At 41.2% G+C, this 21,102-nt stretch overlaps 1 long non-coding RNA gene across 3 annotated transcripts; it reads right to left on the bottom strand.

Annotated features, from left to right (window-relative positions):
- Positions 1-11,199: 11,199 nt before the first annotated feature.
- On the bottom strand, positions 11,200-20,189 carry LOC308179464. Of its 3 annotated transcripts, none has more exons than XR_013940383.1 (3): positions 19,999-20,189; positions 14,532-14,624; positions 11,200-12,392 (listed from the first exon to the last, which is right to left on the bottom strand). It is a non-coding gene; the product is annotated as an uncharacterized lncRNA (long non-coding RNA). The 3 variants fall into 3 exon arrangements; XR_013940384.1 differs by lacking the exon at positions 11,200-12,392 and adding an exon at positions 13,969-14,299; XR_013940385.1 differs by lacking the exon at positions 11,200-12,392 and adding an exon at positions 13,969-14,316.
- Between the last annotated feature and the right edge of the window lie 913 nt (positions 20,190-21,102).

The following is a 21,102-nucleotide window of genomic DNA, read 5'->3' on the forward strand; positions in this document are numbered from 1 at the left end:
CAGTTCTTAAGAAAACTCTCTTGTTTCGAATTGTGGTATCTCATCCCTTCTGCCCAGACAGGGTAATCCGAACAGCATCTCATACGGTGAAATTCCTATATTGTTTCTTGGTGCTGTTTGAACCTGGAGGAGTGCTAAAAGTAAACATTTTACCCAAGGAAGTTGGGTTTTTAACACTAATTTAGTTAATTGCTTCTTTAATGTCTGGTTCATTCGCTTTGCCTTCCCAGAAGAGGAGGGGTGCCAGGGGGTGTGAAAAGCCCACTCAATCTCTAAGGCCTGCATTAACCCTTGCAGTACTTGTGAAGTGAAATTATTTCCTTGATCTGAATCAATGTTTTCAGCTATCCCATATCTAGGGACTATTTGCTCCGGTGATACCTTAGCCACCGTGTTTGCAGTGGCAGATAAGAGGGGAAAGCTTACACCCATCCAGTCACGTGGCCAATTAGGACAAACAAGTACTTAAATCTCCCTCCTTTACGTAACTCAGTAAAGTCTACCTGTATACTTTGTAAAGGTCGAATCCCTGGCTCCCGTCCCCCTCTAGGTTAGTTACAAATGACCTTTTTATTTGCTTTTTGACATATGGTACATCCTCTGCATATTTGCTTCACTAAAGTGTATATTCCTACACAGACATACTTTCTTAGCACAACATCACACATTGCTTGCATCTCCCAATGACTCTCTTGATGTAAAACATCATATTTGCCTCATTGGTGCTTTATTCAGCATTTCTCTCCCATCAGGGAGTATCCATTTTCCCTCAGGCTTCGCGGCTCCTGATTCCTTAAAGAAATCTCTCTTAAAAACTTTTTAGTTCTTTCTTAGTTTTCAACAATTCCCTGAATCCTCTCTGGATTTATTCTCAGTTTTCCCTCAGACATTAGATGCCTTAAATACCTGACTTCTCTTTCTACGTATTGTAATTTATTTTTCAATACTCCCAAGCCTTGCTTTCCCAGAAAGTTGAATAGCTTGTTAGTAGCTTCTTTCACAACTGTTTTCTCCTGTCCTGACAATAAACAATCATACACATTTTGTAACAGAAATTCCTCCTTGGGAGGTTGGAATTGCTCCAAAATCTGTTCTAGAACTTTGCCCAAATTAATCAGAGGCCCTGTAAACCCCTGAGGTAAAACTGTCCATATGTATTGTTGCTTCCGCCCCCACTTCAGAGTCTGTCCAGTCAGAGGTGAATATATCTTTGCTCTCAGGGCCTGAGAGCACTCCATTAATACCACTGCTATTCCAGTCTAACAATTTACTATTTGAATGCCCAATTTCATCATCAAATCCCTTCCCAACAAGTTAGTCCCTGCCTTGGGTACATACAATAATTGCCCAGAGATCATTTTATCCCCTAGTCTCAGCTTGGTACCCCCCAAAGGTGGCACTGTTACCCCAGCCCCTTCTACCCCCATCACTTGTTAGGGTTTCATTAGTTAATTTAATCCCTGATACTTTACAGGCCAGTAATGACCTAGCTGCCCCTGTGTATTGTGTTTGATGGCAAGGTTCGGGAGGGGGCTGCAGTGGCAGCCCCCACGAGGAGAATCCAGAAACCACCCCGTAGCAGATAAGGGACAATTTCATCCGGCCCCAGAGGGGCCCACTGCTGCCCAGAGCCAAGCCATGAGCAACACAGTCCGTGCCTCTGTGAGAGCACATCCACGAAAACAAACAAACAAACAAACAAAAACCTGCTGCTCAACAGCAGCTGGGAGAGCGAGGAGTGAGAAACCTCCCCGCAGACACCAAAGTCAGCACAGACGGAGGGGGTGGAGGCGCTCCAGGCGCCGGAGCCGAAGCCCCCTGCAGCCTGTGGAGAGGCCCCTGGTGGAGCAGGCTGCCCCCCCCTGCCCCCCCCTTCTCAATACTTGGGAAACTGACCAAACACCACAGCAAATATACCAAAACTTCTAGACTGTTACTTAGATAATGCCTACATCCTCTTTCCCTGCTCATTCAACTTTCCCAACTCATTCAAAAAAACAGCTCTGTCAAACATTACATACCACACCTTTAACACCTTCAATAACTCTTTTTAACACTTCTTCCTATCTTTCTCCAGCCTGTACTTTCTCCAAAGTCTCAGTCATTAGCCAACTTAATTCCATACCTTTCTCCCTCATCCCATTTTCCTTCTCTCCTCCTTCTTCCACTCCGGATATTCCTACCTGAAGTGGCCAGCCTGCCCACACTTAAAACATCCCATCAAAGCCTGTCCCTGCTAAGATTCAGGCCACAACACGGGTAGCTTTCCTTGCCTGCCATTCCTTCATCTCTCTTCCCCTCTTTTCCATCCTGGCCCTGACTCCCCCTGAAGATTTTCTTCCTCTTTCTCCAACCCTCTGCCTGACTACCTGCTACACTGTCAATACCATTAGTTTCACTCTCTGCTTTTCCTTCTCATCTCCCCTCTTGACACACACGTTCAGGGCCTCCCACAGGAGGGCCCCCCAGTGACTGTTCACTACATCCCCCCCACCTTCTGGAGCATTTTCCGTGCATCTTGCCAGGCTTCAATCACAAAATGAACTTTCAAGAGCCCTTGGGATACCGGGTCCTCAGGATTCATCCGAAGTACTTTCTCATTCTGACCCCAAGTCTCTCATATGATTTCTGTGTTGCACACTATTATTCTTCCAGCCAGGATCGGCAAGTGGTTATTTCTGCCCTGCCGGTATTACCCCTGGTCCTGGAGGATGAGTTCTTTCCCATTTTTGTATTGCAGCTCTCCTCCTGATCATTCCCATTTCTTTCCCTGTAAACAACATATTTATATACATAATTCCCCCTCCCCAAGAGTATAAGTTAGGTCCTAGGAAACTCCTAACCTCTCTGCTGGTAAGGAGGGGGGAAGTTCACTTAAGAGGATACACAGTTAGTGTTAGTGCTGTTAGTATCAGGGAAGGCAAAATTTTCAGTACCTCTTCTACCTTGTTCTAATTCTTTTACCAGTTTGGGGTACCTCCTGTTCCCAGAGCTAATGTTATCTATAGTTCCTGTCTCTTCTTTTGGAGGAACTGCTACAGCAGCCGCTGCTGCTGCAGCAACTTGGGGGTTATAAGGAGGAGGTAAGTTATCCAGAAGGTCCCATTTATCACTTGTCTCTTCCTTTTTCTTTCCCTCTTTATTCTGATTTTGCTCAAAACCAAATTTATTCCTTGTATCCAACAAGCTGCATACTCAGATTCTTCTTCAAAATGGAAATTTGTTATTAACATAAAAATTTAAGGCCTGACATACCCAATCTTTGTCAGACCCGTATTTTGGCCAAAATACTGCAGCTCCTTTAATTGGTTCTTTCGTCCAGACTGATACATAATATTTAACCATTTTCTTCCTATCTTTTTCCTTAGTTTTGGGGTTATTCTTCCAATTTCTCAACATCCTTCCTAAAGGACAGTCGGGAGGCACTCCCCCGGGGATATCTCCCTGTCCCTTGGAACTCATATTTCCCATTTTTCCTATCCTGGAAAATGGGGGTGTACTGCCAAGCACTTCCCCGTGCAAGGGCTACCGCACACCTATAAGTTACCAAATTTCCCTGGTGTACTCCGAGCACTACCCCGTGCAAGGATTACCGCACACCAAATTTCCCTGGTGTACTGCCAAGCACTACCCCGTGCAAGGCTTACCGCACACCAAATTTCCCTGGTGTACTCCGAGCACTACCCCGTGCAAGGATTACCGCACACCAAAATTCCCTGGTGTACTGCCAAGCACTACCCCGTGCAAGGCTTACCGCACACCAAATTTCCCTGGTGTACTCCAAGCACTACCCCGTGCAAGGATTACCGCACACCAAATTTCCCTGGTGTACTGCCAAGCACTACCCCGTGCAAGGCTTACCGCACACCAAATTTCCCTGGTGTACTCCAAGCACTACCCCGTGCAAGGATTACCGCACACCAAATTTCCCTGGTGTACTCCAAGCACTACCCCGTGCAAGGATTACCGCACACCAAATTTCCCTGGTGTACTGCCAAGCACTACCCCGTGCAAGGATTACCGCACACCAAAATTCCCTGGTGTACTGCCAAGCACTACCCCGTGCAAGGCTTACCGCACACCAAATTTCCCTGGTGTACTCCAAGCACTACCCCGTGCAAGGATTACCGCACACCAAATTTCCCTGGTGTACTGCCAAGCACTACCCCGTGCAAGGCTTACCGCACACCAAATTTCCCTGGTGTACTCCAAGCACTACCCCGTGCAAGGATTACCGCACACCAAATTTCCCTGGTGTACTCCAAGCACTACCCCGTGCAAGGATTACCGCACACCAAATTTCCCTGGTGTACTGCCAAGCACTACCCCGTGCAAGGCTTACCGCACACCAAATTTCCCTGGTGTACTCCGAGCACTACCCCGTGCAAGGATTACCGCACACCAAATTTCCCTGGTGTACTGCCAAGCACTACCCCGTGCAAGGCTTACCGCACACCAAATTTCCCTGGTGTACTCCAAGCACTACCCCGTGCAAGGATTACCGCACACCAAATTTCCCTGGTGTACTGCCAAGCACTACCCCGTGCAAGGATTACCGCACACCAAATTTCCCTGGTGTACTCCAAGCACTACCCCGTGCAAGGCTTACCGCACACCAAATTTCCCTGGTGTACTCCAAGCACTACCCCGTGCAAGGATTACCGCACACCAAATTTCCCTGGTGTACTCCAAGCACTACCCCGTGCAAGGATTACCGCACACCAAATTTCCCTGGTGTACTGCCAAGCACTACCCTGTGCAAGGCTTACCGCACACCAAATTTCCCTGGTGTACTCCGAGCACTACCCCGTGCAAGGATTACCGCACACCAAATTTCCCGAGACTCTTCCTTTCTCTCCCTTATCTCACGCTTCGTCCGTCTCCGGCCGCGCCCCTCGCGGAGCTACGGAACCGCGGATCAGGACTCCACACTCGCTTCGTACAAAAGTACGTCTCAATCACACATCACACATCACACAGAGTCTCACCCGACCCCCAAAGCAATACTTAATATTTCTTACCTTGGTCTGTGCACAGAGTTACCGGATCAATTCTTAAAACCCTGAGTGCCTACCTTCTTCCCTTCCCCACTACTTCACGGATCCTGCCTCTTTCATCAGTCTCGGGCCCTCTGTCAGCTCTCCGCAGAACCGCCACCGTCGATGCACAGGACCGCTGAGATCAGCGGGGCATGCCTTCCTGCTGCTGCGGCGGTGGGGCTCCCCGGTAGGTGACTGGATCCCGGACGAGCCCCCAAATTGTGAGAAACACTCCGTAGCCAATAACTTAGGCTCAGGCGAGGATCTCAGTGAAGTAGTAATTTATTCGCGATTGCAATGGCGGGCGCCCCACAAGCAGGAGAGCGCACCTACTAGTTCCAAAAACACAGTTTATATACTTTTTGATGACAGGACCCTCCCCTGTTTCCCCACTGGAGTGGGTAATCCAGGTTCACAATCTATCTGATGCTTCACAGACAATGCCTGGCCTTCAGTTTCTGGCCTGTTTTTGAGATGGTAATGTTTTCTCCCCTTATCTGGCTTGACTTAACATAGTGATTTTCACCTGATTGCTCTAAGGAGTCTGGTTGTCTGCATTTTAGGAGGTCACCTGCTGAGCTTTCTTATCACTGTATGCATATCTCAATACCACATTCCTTCCTTCTATACAATGTAACACTGCAAAAACAACATTTCTATTCCCACAATGACATCTGTTCAAAAACATACAATATTCAAACAGTTGTAATTTGTGAGTAGTAAATGTATATGACAAACCATTCCTGTCTATCATCACAGTCTGACAATACATAAAACTCTCAGCATGACAATATTGAATAGGTTGATTTCAAATCAGGAAACCATATTTCAAGGCAGGTTTAATCTTCTGGATTTGTATTTTAAACATACAAGTAGTGCATCGAGAAACTATATGGTGAGATTTTTTCTTTTGCTTTTGTTTACGAAGAAGGCCTCCCTAAATTATCTCCTTTTAATTCTGGTCATTTGCAAAAGTAATTTCTGAAAACAACAAAACCAATCTGCAAAGCAAATTCCCAAGCTAACAAGAGCAGTTCACGTCAGGAAAGAGATGGTTGGTTTCTGTTTGTTTTCTGTGTTTCCCATGGGATGAGTGATACATGGTTAAATGTATTACTGGTATATCTCAGACCTTTGCTGAAAAATAAGTGGTAGCATAGTAAAAGTGACAGTAAATTAATCACTTAAAATACATCATCACATTCCATAGTAGAGAATATAATGAGCTGGGCCCTTGAGTAGGGCCCAGAACCATGAAGCAGCAACTAAACTGAAAGCTCAGAATTTCATGAATTTGGGTCTTCTCTCTTAGATCCTTTTATGGCTTCAGTTACTGCAATATCTGATCACCTCAAACTATAACATAAGCTAATCTGAATATTAACACCAAAGCTGTATCATCCTATTAGAGATAGTGAACTGCAACTCAACAGAGTGCAGACAAGTTGTTCCCAGACAGCAAGGCACGAACATGTTCGAAGAGAGGCACAGCTGAATTGCTGCAGGCGCCGCGGAGCGGCTGACTCACAGAGGGATTGGGGGGGAAATTACCCCCAGTCAGCTGAGCTGGGAGCCACAGTTTTTAGATACAGCATCAACAACATCTCGCATCTGCATGAAGCTGTGGTTCCCACAGGTGCTGTGGAAGAGGTGCGCTGGGAACACAGCAGAGGCAGAGTGTCACTGTACTTCAGGACCAAGATAGAGCTGATGATATCTGGCCACTGTGATACCAGTTCCAGAAAATTCATGAAGCCACTAGACCTGTTGTCTCTCACGGGGGCAAGCTGTTATCTTGGTGGGGTCCCCATTTCCTCCTGGATTCCTGTGGGTAACAAGGAGCCAGCTTTTTTGTATAAGGGCAAGACTGATATCTTCTGTGCTGGCTTCTTCATCTTCTGAAATTCAGCAAGAAAAAAAACTTGCATTACCAGTCTTAAGGTGCAGGAGTGAAGCTAAGGCAGAGCAAGAGGAAGGATATGGGTTTTGAAGGGGAAGTTGGAGTGATAGGAATGGTGAAGACCTGCTGTGCAGAGCCTGTGCTCTGTCTAGCTCCTAAAAGTCAGATCACAAAAGTGACTTGAGGCAGCTGATCCCATAAGCACAGTGCATTATTCACCTAAAGAAAAGAATAAATTATAAGACAAGTTTACAAAGTGTATTCTAAGTCTTGTTCCCCACATAGAAATCTTTAAAACATGTTAAAAATGGTGTGACCTCAATCTATTTTATTGCAGTACCTGTAAAAATGCTGTAGGAAATTTGAGTGTGGGTTTGTTTGTTTTTGTTGTTGTTTCTTTGCTTGTTCTTTTAAGCTTTGTTCATGAACCTGGCACAATCTGGGCACTATGCTTCAGGAGAGCCTATGCCAATCAGAAACAGAACTGATGGAAAAGCATCTTTTCCTGTCAGTTACGAATTTTGTCAGTGAGGAAAAGGAAAAAATGAACTATTTTTCCTTTTAACAGCTCCACCTAGTAATTAGGCCACACACCCTAGGTGAACATATTATGGACAAGAAAAACTGGCCTTAGTGATCTTAATAACTGCAAAAACTGGTATGACTTTGGCTTCAGCAGATGAATAACATTCATGGACACAGGAAATACAGAACACCTATAGAAAGCTCAACTTACATTTGGGAGGAATGAATAGTAAAAGGCCCTTATCACTAGGGATTTACCTGTTATCGCTGTGGTTTGAATTGCGCAAGAGAAGGATGGGAATGATGGCCCTTTCCACCCATCAGTCTCCACCCATGGTAGCATGGTGCTAGTGGAATGTTAGGCATGGGAGATAATTAAAAGCGTCGTAATAACTGTACAGAATGTGTCACCCCTGCCTGCAGCTTCACCATCTTCTCAATTCACGCCCTACCTTTTTCTTTTTGCTCCACCCAAGCTTTGGTTTCCTTCACCCACTCATGACTTTTGTACTATCTTTCCATGCCAGCTGAAACAGCCTCCCACTTTATGTTGCCTTTCATCCAGAATTATAACCGGTCTGTTCATCATCACACTGCTGTATGCATAATGAACAAATTCATGAAGTTACCAAACACCGATTAAAGAAGTATCAGCCATAATCAATATCCTTATCTATTAACAACTGACCATAATGTATGTGCAGGTAGGATAGAACCTGGGCTCTGTGATACAAAATGAGCTGAGGTTTGTGCCGATCCCATTACAGAGGACAGGATAGGTGCGACTGGTTTATGACATGGGTATCTGCACCACGCTTAGAAGAACATGTGACTTGGAGCCACCGAAACTGATTCCTGTGGAATCAGCATTTGTTCAGTAATGTTCCACTCGTGTGCCTTTCCCTTTTCCTGTACATTGCACCTCACTAAAGAAATGAATGAATTAAAAGACAGGAGACTGCCACGGAAGATGCAAGGTTTGGATTCCTAGCTAAACTAGGAACTCACTGCCAAAGACTCCCTCTGGTGAGCTGCAGGCTTTAAGAGAGCAATTCCAGCCCTAGGTGGGCCATATCACTTAACAGAGGTGAGTGCATCTTTCTACTGGCTTTGAATCCCCAGTTTTTTAGATGAAAGGCGTTAGTTAGGTTGAGTGAATCAAGGCCAATCAGCTCTTGGCAAAGCTTTAATCAGTAAGGGACCAAACAGAATGATCACATATTTGCAGGTCGATTGGACAGATTCTGCTCTTTCAGATAGCAGAGCCATTTAGGAGTAATCCCATCAGCTTCATCAAGGTACGTGGAGGTATTCTATTATAGCTGAGAATGGCCTTTGGATGTACTCTCATCAACTATGTATGTGCCTTTTCTCTTAGATTCTTTTCCTAGTTAGATGCTGTTGAAAAGTGCGCACTGTTTTCCGTTGTGAAGCTTGGAAGCTAAGTAAGAGGTAAAATGAAATGAGCTCAGTAAATTAAGGAAGAGATCAGAGCTTAGGAGGGAATCTTGAGGTAGATACTTGGTATTTTAAGTCATGAGTATTTGTTTTACAGCTGTCCCTAATGATTTTGAAAAGCTGCTTGAAATCTACTTGGTCAAGTTTCTTTGTTTCATGTTTATTTTTTATGCACACCATGGTGTTTGGAATCTCACTACCTAACTGCAAGAGACAGAAAGGATGTTTTCCACTTTGATGTATAATTTGGCTACTTTTTTTCCTCAGGGGTAATCAAAACTCACTGAAAAAAACACATCATTTTTTATGTGTTATTATCACATCACATCAGTTATTATTACTTTTTAATCTGGGCTATGCTGACTATTTCAAAACAATGAGCTTTTTTGTTTGTTTGTTTGTTTGCTATTTTTTATTATATTTATTTTTTTGGCTTTACAAAGGAAATAGGAAATTCCCCTGCTATCCAAGCAGTGTCTCACCACATCTGACACTAGTTTGCCTAAAAGCTCTGGTCCTTTCTTTTCTGAAAATGGAATGGAATGGGAATAATGTCATCTTCAAGAACGTACAACATGAACTCTATGCCTGACTTTTTTCCTCCTCACTAGTTCTCGTCTCACAACTAAAGTGCATGAAAGTGGGATGTGAGTGGATTTGGCAAGCAGTATTAAACTCTGACAAATGCCTGGCTGATGCGTCTTGCTCACACACCCAGAGTTACTCCGATTGCTTGATTTGGGGTCTGGAAAGGAGTTTTTTCTCAGGTTTGACTGGCAGAGATAACTTTAGATCATTGTCTTCTGTAGTGTGCAACAGACTTGCTAGAGTCCTTGAGCAAAAATACGGCTTAGTAGAGGTATAAATCGGTGGTAACATACTTCATCTTTTCTGCTCTCTTTCCAAGAGTAATTATAAGTGTGTCCCTCGATCTTTTACTTCAGGTCTAAAATTCACTGTGTGATGATAGGAAGTGTCTGTGAGAGACAGGGAGGGAGTAGCAATTTTGTGGACCCTTCTGGGGGAGTGACTATTGCATGGTTGTCTCTGGTGGAGGGATTCTGGACTTGATTACTGAGGTGCTCTTTTCTTATAAGAAGTTCCTATGAGAAAGGAGAAAAAAAAATAAAAAGGAAACAAATACTGACATTTTTACCACTATGTAACTAGACAATTAATTTGTGTGTTTGGATTAAAGAGATTTTTTGTAGATAAAATCTGTTTCTTTTAAACTTAGATGACCTACAATTTAGCAGAGAGGTGGAAGGATTCTGGGTCTATACTAAGCTTTATCCTGCACTAGAAATCTTCAGAATGCCATTCTTTCTGATATTTGTAAACACAATAATATCTGTTGCAGCAGATGACTAGTTCCCAGGTGAGAATGACTGATTAACTCCATTGAACTGCCTACTCAGGTGTGACACAATAGAATCAACAGGTGACTCAGCCTACATAAGGATCCAGAAACCTCTAGGCTCTCTGTCCTTTGATTTAATTACTAGATCTCAGTGAAAGTACAGGGCACAATTACAAAGGCTGTCAGCACCACAAAAATGTAGCAGATTACCTAATTACATATGCAGGCAGGTAATTTAGTTGGTAATTGCCCCAATTACAAATTCAGATGCAAGCATTTGTAGATGCAAGTGGAATGTTATTTCTTTTCTTTGACAGTTTTGAACTGTGTACAGTCATACAGATAACCAAAGTGCTGTTGAAACCTTGACACATATTTTGTCTTTTGTGATATTTTTCAGCTTTTGCAATTTTATAGATCCTTTCCACATGAAATTATGTGCTGTAAAGGGCATTTTCTGGATCTCCAAGAATGAACATCGACCTCCTTCTAGAGAATATCACTTTTTTTTTTTTTTCCCCCCTGCTTTCTGTAGGTCATAGACGTTTTTGGGGAGGAGGCTTTAATGCATTAACGAAGCAATGTCTTTTCTTTTCATCTTCCTTAATAATGAATAATAAAAATGATCAGCATAGTCTATGTTCACTTTTTATTGGTTTTATCCACATTAAAAATTCATCTGCTGGTGATTTTTCAATGAATGTTATTCATTGTTGTCCACATAAATAATACTGGCTTTCAACCATATATAAAAAAAAAAAAAAGAGGTAACCAAAACATATTTAACCAATGCAAAGCTTCATTGATTTTATAGGAGATTCCCTTATTTTCATCACCTGAACATTTCACTCCATAATGTTTAAATGAATTTTTCATGTGGTTTACTCTGAAAGTGGACAATTACAAATTGAATCGCACAGAATATTCTTTTTGTTTGTTTGGCTGGTTGTTGCTTTTTTTTGTTTTGTTTTCCTTTTTTCTATTTCATTGATTTCCACAGGAAATGCATTGATGGCACTAGTAAATAATGCTTTTTTAACTGGCAGTCCTCCACATTCAACTTGGACTTTTAAGAACTAAGCAGGATTCTCTCCATTTTGTGCGTCATCATTGTAAATAAAGTCTCATATAGAAGATTATACTTTTAGTAATAGCCCTGTATTACATTGATCTCATCAACAGTTGAAAGGTTCTTTTGCAATTAATGATTTTGCACAGGCATAAACAATTGTCCTGTGACGGACAGAAAGATGATACTCTGACATCACTCAGGTGGGGTGGCCAAAATCAACCAAAACAACTAACTGATTTCATTTCCCATTTCCTCTTTTTCTTTTTTTTCTTTTTTTTTTTTAGTTTTTGCTTGTTCGCTTTTAATCTGTAGTGTTGATTTCACTTTGTCTCTTTTTTAAACCAGAATGTTACTTTTTAAAATTCTTTTTAGCTCTTTCAAAGGAGACTCCCCTCCTATCCAAATAAAAATCTCAACATTGCTTGCTGACAACAGTTTTCCAACAATCTAAATTTTATCATCAACACATTTCTGCAAAGATTATCTTTCCGATTTCTTGGCTGGGTCTTGTTGTGGCATTATCTGTTTGTGGCTTGTCTTTACAACATGTCCCTTCTCTACCACTTCAATTACTTTCAAGGCTCTTTGTGGATTTGGTTACCTAACATTTCACACACTAGCTAGGTGTCATTTCCACAATTACTCCTTTTGATGCCACCTTTATCAGTTAATTATTATTTTCTCTTCTAAGCCCTTTTTCTTTCTTTTTTTTTTTTTTTTTTTGGATTGTCTCTCTGTATAGGTGGAGCACCTCTTAATCATCTCCTAAGTAATCTAAGTAATTGCATTGTAGCTGCTGTAATACCTTTTTAAAGGTCTACTCCCCTATGATGCCTATACAAAAACAATACTGGTTAAACATTTGGTGTAATGTGATTTCTTCTTGCTGTGCTGACCAATATCAATGGACAGATTCCACGTGCTTTTCCTGTCAATCATCTTCCACAAACTCTTTGGGGAAAGAATCACCAATTCTTCTTTACGTGTTGAGGCATTGCAGAGTGGATTCTGATCTGTCACCAAGGCTCCCTAGCATAACTGCAATGAAAATAGTATATTCTTAGAATGATTTAGGGTAATTATATGACAACTGACATTGTGTTTTGTAAGCTGGATAATCAAATCTGCTTCAGGATATCAGCTGATTGCCACTTTGGATAAGAAAGTATTATTGTATCACTTGTAAGCAGCCTTATGAAAACAGTCAGGTACATCCTTTCTTTTTTGCCTCCCTCTAAAGCATTTGTTGTGTTTCTGAGCCATAATCACACGTGATTACATTAAATGCTTTTTCTGAAGTGACAGTCTATAATAGCTCTTCCCTTTTTGTCCAGCCTAGCCCCCATTCATGTCTATGCCAGTTTTTAAGATACTTCAGAAGTCCCACACTTTGTCACCTGGCTTTAATCCTGTTCACCTACACGGTAACAACCCCTGAGATGTGATTCAAGTATAAACTACAAAAAAATGTAAAAATGCACACAGCTGCATGAGTCTTAGGAGTTTGTTCCCTCATGATTATTATTACTGCTATTATTTATTTAGCATTCATTGACGCCAAAAGAACTTTTGATCATTTTTCTACTAGGGCGTGGAATCTGCCTCTTGTTAGCTAGTAGCAAGGCTAAACAGGTACTGAATTACTTTTGATTACATAGCTAAACTTCTTAACAGAAAAAAAAAAATATTTGTCTATATCTGTAATAACATAGTCAGGTGCATCACAAGCTTATGGAGAGACTGTACAATGAAATCCTGCAGCTGCTTAATCAAATTTTGATGCCTTTTTTGTTTTTTAAGGTATAAACTTTTTGCAGAGCATGGTCAATACAGCCTCTTAAGATGGAAAGCTATGCATTCTGAATAAAAATCTTCATAGTCAAGGGAGAGCCAGTAATTTACTATGAGCATAAAACTATTCTAGAAAACAACAAATAGGAAGCATTTCCTGCCTTTGTGGAGCCACAGATGTGAGATGGAAGGGTCCGAGTCAAGCTCTATTCAAACAAGCTCTTTCTCAAGTGCTATAGATAGAAAATACCTCTTTTAAATGGATGGCTTAGTAAGAGAAGAGGAAAAATAGAGAAAAGAGCAGAAAAAAAATAAATACAAGGAATAGGAAAGAAAGGGGCATGAGAAGGATAGCAATAAACCAAAACCAGGACCTAATCTGATTACTTTTATGTTACTGCTCTGCATTTGTTATTCAGTATGAATTTGGTACAGCAAAAAGTGGTGTTCTTTATGAGGTTGTGGTTGCTGAGGTGAACTGCATCACACAACGTGTTTCTGAGGGTTTGTACACAGCAAGGTGTTAGAATGCTGCATGCTGCAACGCATGTGCCCCTTTGCTTAGGCCTTACTTTCCATGCAGGGGCCTTAGGGGCTCTCTGGCACAATTCCTGCACTTAAAATTGGGATGACAGTACTGGTCATCTTCACTGGGGAGAGGAAGGGACGTTCCTCACATTTATTAAAGGATGCCAGGATCCTATTACTATGGTAATACAGACCATATAAATACATAGAAGAGAGAGAAAAACTGTTATATGTTAAGAAGTTGGCCATTCTAATTGTGTTAAGGAGTACACAAATCTGTAGTCTGAGTTCCAAATTAATTTTTAACCAGCTTTACTAAGGAAATAAAGCTTACATATTCACAGTATTTATCTGTTCCCCCCTTAGATTTCTGTTCACCTTATCAGCTAATTTCTACTTAGCTTAAAAGAAATGTGGAGATCTGAAGAATTTAAATTCCCACACATTTCCTGAGTTCAGTAGTCAGAGAGCAGAAGGCAGGGAGCTCTCTGCTGTCGCAGCCTCAGTTTCAATGGCCTGGTCACTCCAAGGCACAGCTCCTGGCCGAGCAACAGGTATGTGCCGGCTGGTTCACCAGTACAAAGGTAGATCTGTCCAAGTCACACTTTTTCCTACTTCTTGCTCATCTAGGAGACAAAGGTTGCTGGGGAATAAGGGAGAAGGCTTGTATGGGGAATTATGAAGGCAATGAGAGAAAATAGGAATATTATGAGGAAGGCAATGCCTCAAATCCTGGCTTGGTCGTGAAAAGATCATTGGAGATATTGTAAGGGTATTTTTTACCTAAGTGGTATTGGCCATGGTGATGAAGGGAGGCAATAGGGAGACAGGTTTAGGTGAGGGAGTATTGGTACGTACCACAGAAATCTTTAGGAAACCAGGTTCCATTAGTTCCATTGTTTACAGACTGAGTTGTTTCTCATTCTCTCAAGGCTCAGGATGTTTGACAGCCTGCAAAATCAGAGGTCATGAATGGCCATTTGTACCTTGTATGCACTTTCTTTGAAATATATTTTAGAACTACAGGCTATTTTAAACTGTTCCTGTCAGTTCCTGTGGTTCTTCATTGAAGAAAGATAAAGGCAATTTTTTTTTCTCTTTTCTTTTTTCTTTTTTTTTCTTTTTCTCTTTGTTCATTCTCAAAAAAAATAAAGGAAAAACACAAAACAGAAAACTGTGTTTGATTTTTTTTTTGTTTTTGCCTTTTTTTTTGTTGTTCTGAGAACACTACTTTAATATTGGAAGAAAAAAAATATCAAGGATACCAAACAAAAAAAATCAAGGGACAGATGTTATAGATCTTTAGAGTAACTTGATAATTTTTCTGTACTTTTCAATGGCCAATGAATTCCAAGCTCCTATTAACTCTGAAGTCAGCATTGTTACCAAAGAGCAGCTGTTGCAATGTAAACACACCTGCTTCTGTGTTAGCCCAGCCATGATCTAAATTAGAGAATTAGAAGAAGTGAACCCGCAGAACTGGAGTCATAGTCATGTTTTATCCCATTCACCTAAGTTACACATGAACTTCAAAGTCTAATTAGAACAATTTAAATACTAACATGATTAAGCACAGCCGATTTCATTTCATTTTTTCCTTTGGTTAAACAGAGGATATTAATGCAAAGAAATTCTATTAATTCAACCTCTGATTTAAAATCAGAGAAATGTAGAAAATCCTAGAGTTAACATAATATATCCTATGACCTCTCAAGCTTTGCTTCACTGTTGGAGGAAAAAATATTGCTTTTGAGATAGCTCTTTTAACGCAATTCTGCTGGCGACAGGTCAGTGTAGGGCAGGCTAGTTCTAGCTGTTTACAGATAAAATATGTTTCTGTGTGTAGAAGTTCTATTACTGATCTCAGCTGTCTGCACTGAGGTAGAACAGTCTCAGTTCAGCTATACAGCTAGAGAGACAAGTGCAAGCAAGCAAACCACAGCTCCAGTGGGAGAGCATTGAAAGCAAATGGATTTGAGCCCTACCTCCTCCTGCTGCCCAGGAAGAGAAGCTGCACATCTGGGTTGTGACTGAAAGGAGGGAGATTAAGTTTCTGTGAGTGTTAGGAGAGGAGGGGAGGCTGGAAACGGAGCCAGATGGCAAATGGCAGAGGCTCAAAATGGCTGTGTTCTTTAACAGGCTTCTGATCCTTATTGGCAAATATCACTTTAAGCTGTTTTGGTTAATCTCTTTCCTAAATCATTCTAATGACATTCCATACTGAGGTATGTGTGATATACTTGCCAAAACTTCCTTACTGCCCTACACACACATGCAGGGTGAAAGAATGAGCAAAGGACTGTTCTGAGAGCAGAGTTCAGTGAGTTTTCTGCTTGTAGCACTGTAAGGAACTTGGAAGGTAATTAATGACTTACCCACTCTGATATAGGAAGTGTGAGTCCCCCGGGGAGATTAATACTATTTTTTCTGATCATACTCCAAAATCAAAGTCTACAATAGGGACAGGACTATTCTCTCCTTTGAAAATATTCTGAAAGTACTGAGCGCCTGTCCAGTTCCCCTCATTTCAAATATGAATCAGATGCTTTTCAGATATATGAGCTCTAAGGATTAAATGTTCCTTTGTCCAAAACCATTTAGCATAGAGAGGTGATAGCAGTGGAGACATATTTCTCTTTCTAACCCTCCCTGCATCGCCTGTCAGCATTTTCGCACAGGTCACCTGCAACATTCAACAGTTACAATGACAGGAATGATTAATATTTGGGCTTATTTATTCTTGTATTGTTTGTGCTTCGTAGAGGCTTACTGTGTCACAGACAGAGTAAGTGAAATCAGCCTGTATGGTATGATTAGCCTATACAATTAAAGCCACTCAAGAAGCTGAGATCATCCATTCTGACACAGCCACTCTGTCTCACACACACGCACTTACACAGAGAAAAGGATCTTTAGCTTACCAAGGAACAAAGCTTAGTATCACATCCAGAAGGCCCTATTCAAAATCCAAGAAGAGGATGCTATCTAAATTCCTAAGACTTACAAACTAGTTTGTTGGATGCTATGGATGCAAAAAGCCCTTTGATGACACAGTCACTCAATTGAGGGAAGGGAGCAGCAGCTCTTGAGTTGCTTGCAAGTTCATCAAACAAGGCTTTCTTTTTTTTTTTTTTTTTTAGCCTTTGCATACTGATAGCCTGTGGTTGTATGTTCTGTTAGAACAGATTGAAGAAATTCTGATTCCTGCTTATTCTTGTCCCCTTTGTTCTTTTCTTCTGAATCAGTGCTTTATTTTGGTAGTGTCCCAATGAAGAACTGTGAGATTTTCTGGTGTAAAAGTAGTAACTGAGTAAGAAGGAGGAGAAGTAAGGTTCATTTTTGATTGGATTTGTTTTCAAAACTGATGTGAGGTCTGGTACAGGGCACAAACATCCAAACACTAAATCAGCAAAGCTGAACAGATGGTAGTCTCTGATGAACAAGTAGACATGAGCAGCTGTTGGAAGGGAAATCAGGAATATTTTTTGCTTGACTTGTGGCCAGTGGAATAGTAATACAGACTCCTAGCCTTATACTGCTGTTTTTGTGAATTGTCCCGGTCAGGCTAGAACTTCTTGGTAACAAATCTTAAGTTGTTTCAATTGGTCATTAACATTGTCCCCTTTTGCTACAGTGAGTAGCTGTGAACAATACTCCAATAATTCAGGAGCAAGAATCTGAAGGAAATAAAAAGGCTGAGGACAGGGGTTGTAGAAGAGCAAGTAAAGAAGTAGGTGACCTCTGAAAAAATAAAGGAGGAGGGTCATTATGGATCAGAAATGAAGTGAGTAAGTAGAATAGGTTTCATTCAAATTTTAGATACATTTACCTTCATCAATCTCAGGTATAGGCATACAGATACATTTCTCTCTCCTGCTACCATTCATATGAGAGCAGTACCTCTGAGTTCCCATTCTGGCTCAGGACATCTGTGTGCTAACATAGACGAAAAAGACTGTCCCTGTCCTAAATAACTTTTCGTGACTAATACAATATAATACTAGCACAGTTTTGCAACTACAAGAATCGGCAGTAAAAGGATGTTAAATCTAGGCCACCACGAAAGAATCTAGTGAAATAAGGGGAGGGATGAAAAAGGAAGGAAAGAAAGCAAAACAGTGAAGATCATCACTGGGAAAATGTCCCACTTGCGAGGATTTTTTTTCCATGTACTCCATTCAGAAAAAGCTGCAGGTGAAGATGAAAGGGAGATACTGTAAATCAGATTACAAAAAACGCCAATGTGACAATGTGAAGAAAACAACAACAACAACAACCAAGCCAAATGCTTTGTGAGACAATCAGTGTAGAAATACTGGGAGGCATCAACACTTTTGGACATAAGTGTTCATTTAAAGTAGGTATAATTAAAGGCAGAATTTGTCCTACCTGACAGATGGAATAAAGTGAGTATACCAAAATATGCTGGCCTACACACTGATGAAAGAACAATATAAAATTTGACATCAACAGTCCCTCATGTTTGAAAATCACTGAAAGTGTGATGACAAGAGTAAATATTATTAAGGAATGTCCAGAGAATTCGACTACAGTGTGTGACGTATCTCAATCTAAGCATGCTTTGAAACCAATTACAGATCTATTACTTTGACTTGAGCACAAAAAGGTCTCATGGAAAAGACCAAGCACAAATTTTAGAGCGACACAAAATTTTGCTTGCAGAAGTAGCTAGAGCAAAACATTGACTAATGTAATTTTTTGTAGGTTAGAATGTATTCAAAGGGATAGTATAACATACTGTGTTAATGCTATAAATTGTCTAAGGGATTAGAGGAAGAACCAGGAAAACACTGAAACGCTTGCTGCCAGATAACATGCGTGCCCAGGACCCTGTCCTTCATGAGCTGTCAGGGTAGTGCAAGGCAGGCCTCCATCTGGCGGATCACTGCTTGGCACACGCTCACTGACTGCAGGAGCAGTACCACTGCATGGGCTGACCCAGAGGTTTCCCTGTCACTGCTCTGATTTGCTTGATTCCCACACTGCACAAGAGGCTATCATCTGGATCAGTCATTGCATAGACTGTAAAATAAAAATACTTGTTATTTTCCTAGCTCAGATGCAGCTTCTGCCTCCTGGGAAAGCTCAGTGCAGCTTAATTAAGTGAGTGGGGTGGTATCAGTAAGGAACTGAACTTCTGATAACTTAGTTGAAGCAGAATGCTTATACCCGCTAGATTTTACCAGTACATCAGTAAGAACTGCAGTTTCCAGGTGACCTAAAGAAGAGATTGTTGGTCCAAGAGCATATCTTTTTATTTTGATCCATCTGTGCCTAATACTCTAATACAAGATAGTACCTCTGCCCACAAACCATGTCTCTCCAAACACTGTGAGGACACTGCAGAGCTCTATTGCAATCAAGTGAAAGCAGATGCTGGTGTAAGTTATTAACTGTCACTTTCAATTCAACCTGACAAGAATGAGTTAATGGAGGAGCTCCATTACAATGGTCGACAGGAAAATAAAAGCCACACCAAATCTGTTTTTCTTGTCTCCCTTGTTTTCAAAGACAGTGCTACTGGCATAACACAGAATGCCTGTTCATTCATTTGCTGATAATGCTTCTCCCTTTGGGGGTGAGACACAGCTACTTCATGGATATAGAGTAACTTATTCAACCACAAAGAGAAACCTCTTCCTTCCTTTAAACTGTTCTCAGACTACCAAAGCAGCTACTGATGCTGACCTACATATTGCTGGCTACTTTTCTCACTAACAGCAAATGAAAAATGTAGATAACAATCTTTTTTTTTTTTCTTTTTTTTTTTTTTCCCCTAAGTGCCTAAGATCTTATTACTTTCATTCTTGTTTCTGTTATATTTGCCAGCTAAAACTACAGGATGTGTTTTACTGAGTGAGTCTCTACACCAGAGAATTCTAGAAAATGCTTGACCTGCGGTATGATCTCTGTATTTATAGTCATAAATACAAATTAGCAGGTTTAAAAAGACAGACAGGGCAAAGGATGAAACTGTTCTTCAGTTTCACCAGTGGAAATACAGAATCCTTGCATTCAGATCAAGTTGTTCACTATGGAATAGAATAACAGAGAGGTTTTTGTCTATTAGTTATGTCAGGCTGGAATCAGACGTGTTTGATGTCACTTTGCCATGCTTCTTTTTAACCACATGAGCTCATGTCAGCTGATGTACACCGCTCCTCTCTGAAAGCCCTCCAAAGTTCAGTCACAGACTGTAATGTAAAGTATTTGAGGAGTAGATGTGTATTAGAGCATTGTCCTGCAAAAATGCCCAAGAATATCACATATTAAAGGTTTGATCAAATACAACATGTTTCCTCACCTTCATGCTCTGTTCTGTATGTTGTAAGAATAGTTGCCAGCACCAAATCTTCCTCCATTGCTACAATGTTGGAGCACCGTGACACCAGCTTTTCGGTCTGATAACTAACAGAACAAGAAAAATCCTCAGATCACCATTTTCTTCAACTTTTTTCTTCATACTGCCCTGTAGTTTTAGCTGACATCCGTAAAGATAATGCATTTACCTCTTTAAGCCTTTCAGTTAATCTTTATGAAGAAGTTCCACCTAATGCACAACATCTGCTGAGCCATTAAGTCAGCATCAAGCATAGTGTTACAAGTACCACCTACACCAGTTGCTGCAGGTGGCTCTTAAATTTCAAAGACTGTGTGACAGGACTTCTTAACAACTGCCCTTAACAGTTTCCAGTTAAAACTCATTTTCATCTTGCAGTTTGTTCTGAGGCTCAGCCCACTGGAGGTTTCTTACTGGGGCAACGTGCATTCAAAAGCCTGAAAATGCGTGAATTCATTTAAAAGTAACAACGCTCCTCATCCCCTTCAGAAGTAAGTACATATAGATTCAAAGCTATGTGCTTTTTAAACTCTCTTTAGTCCTGTTTTTCCTTCTAAGCTGCCCTTGATTTTGGCTCTTTGTTGCTGATTCCTCCCCTATCCCTTTAGTACTGTCCCTGATTTATATGTCAGTGCTGAGTGCATCTGATCAAAACATGGCGAAGTTGCTGGTTCAGCACTCGCAGCAGGGGATCGGAGAAATGGGCTATGTCTAATCCTACTTTGTAACCGCTGTCACAATGCTGTGACGCTGCCAGTTGGCAAGTAGGAGCAACAGCAGAATTTGGAGGAGATAATGACAGGTGCTCATAGCACATCTAGGACAGCACGTGTTGGCAAACAAGTATTTTTAACTAGCCTGCTTAGACCTTAAAATAAAAAACACATTGGTTTCAAACAACAACCTGCCACTAAAAAGTGTGCAAGATACTGCATATGGCAGGAAAACTGAGCTGGCTCCAGAGCAACGTCTGGGTATGTGATTGTACTAAATTATATCTATATTCAGCTCTTCTTAGAATGAAGTAGCTCTAAGAAGCTCAACTAGGTAGGGTGAATTTTTTTTTTT

The sequence above is a fragment of the Anser brachyrhynchus genome (assembly GCF_964034855.1).
Source record: "Anser brachyrhynchus genome assembly, chromosome: 17".
Taxonomy (NCBI): domain Eukaryota; kingdom Metazoa; phylum Chordata; class Aves; order Anseriformes; family Anatidae; genus Anser; species Anser brachyrhynchus.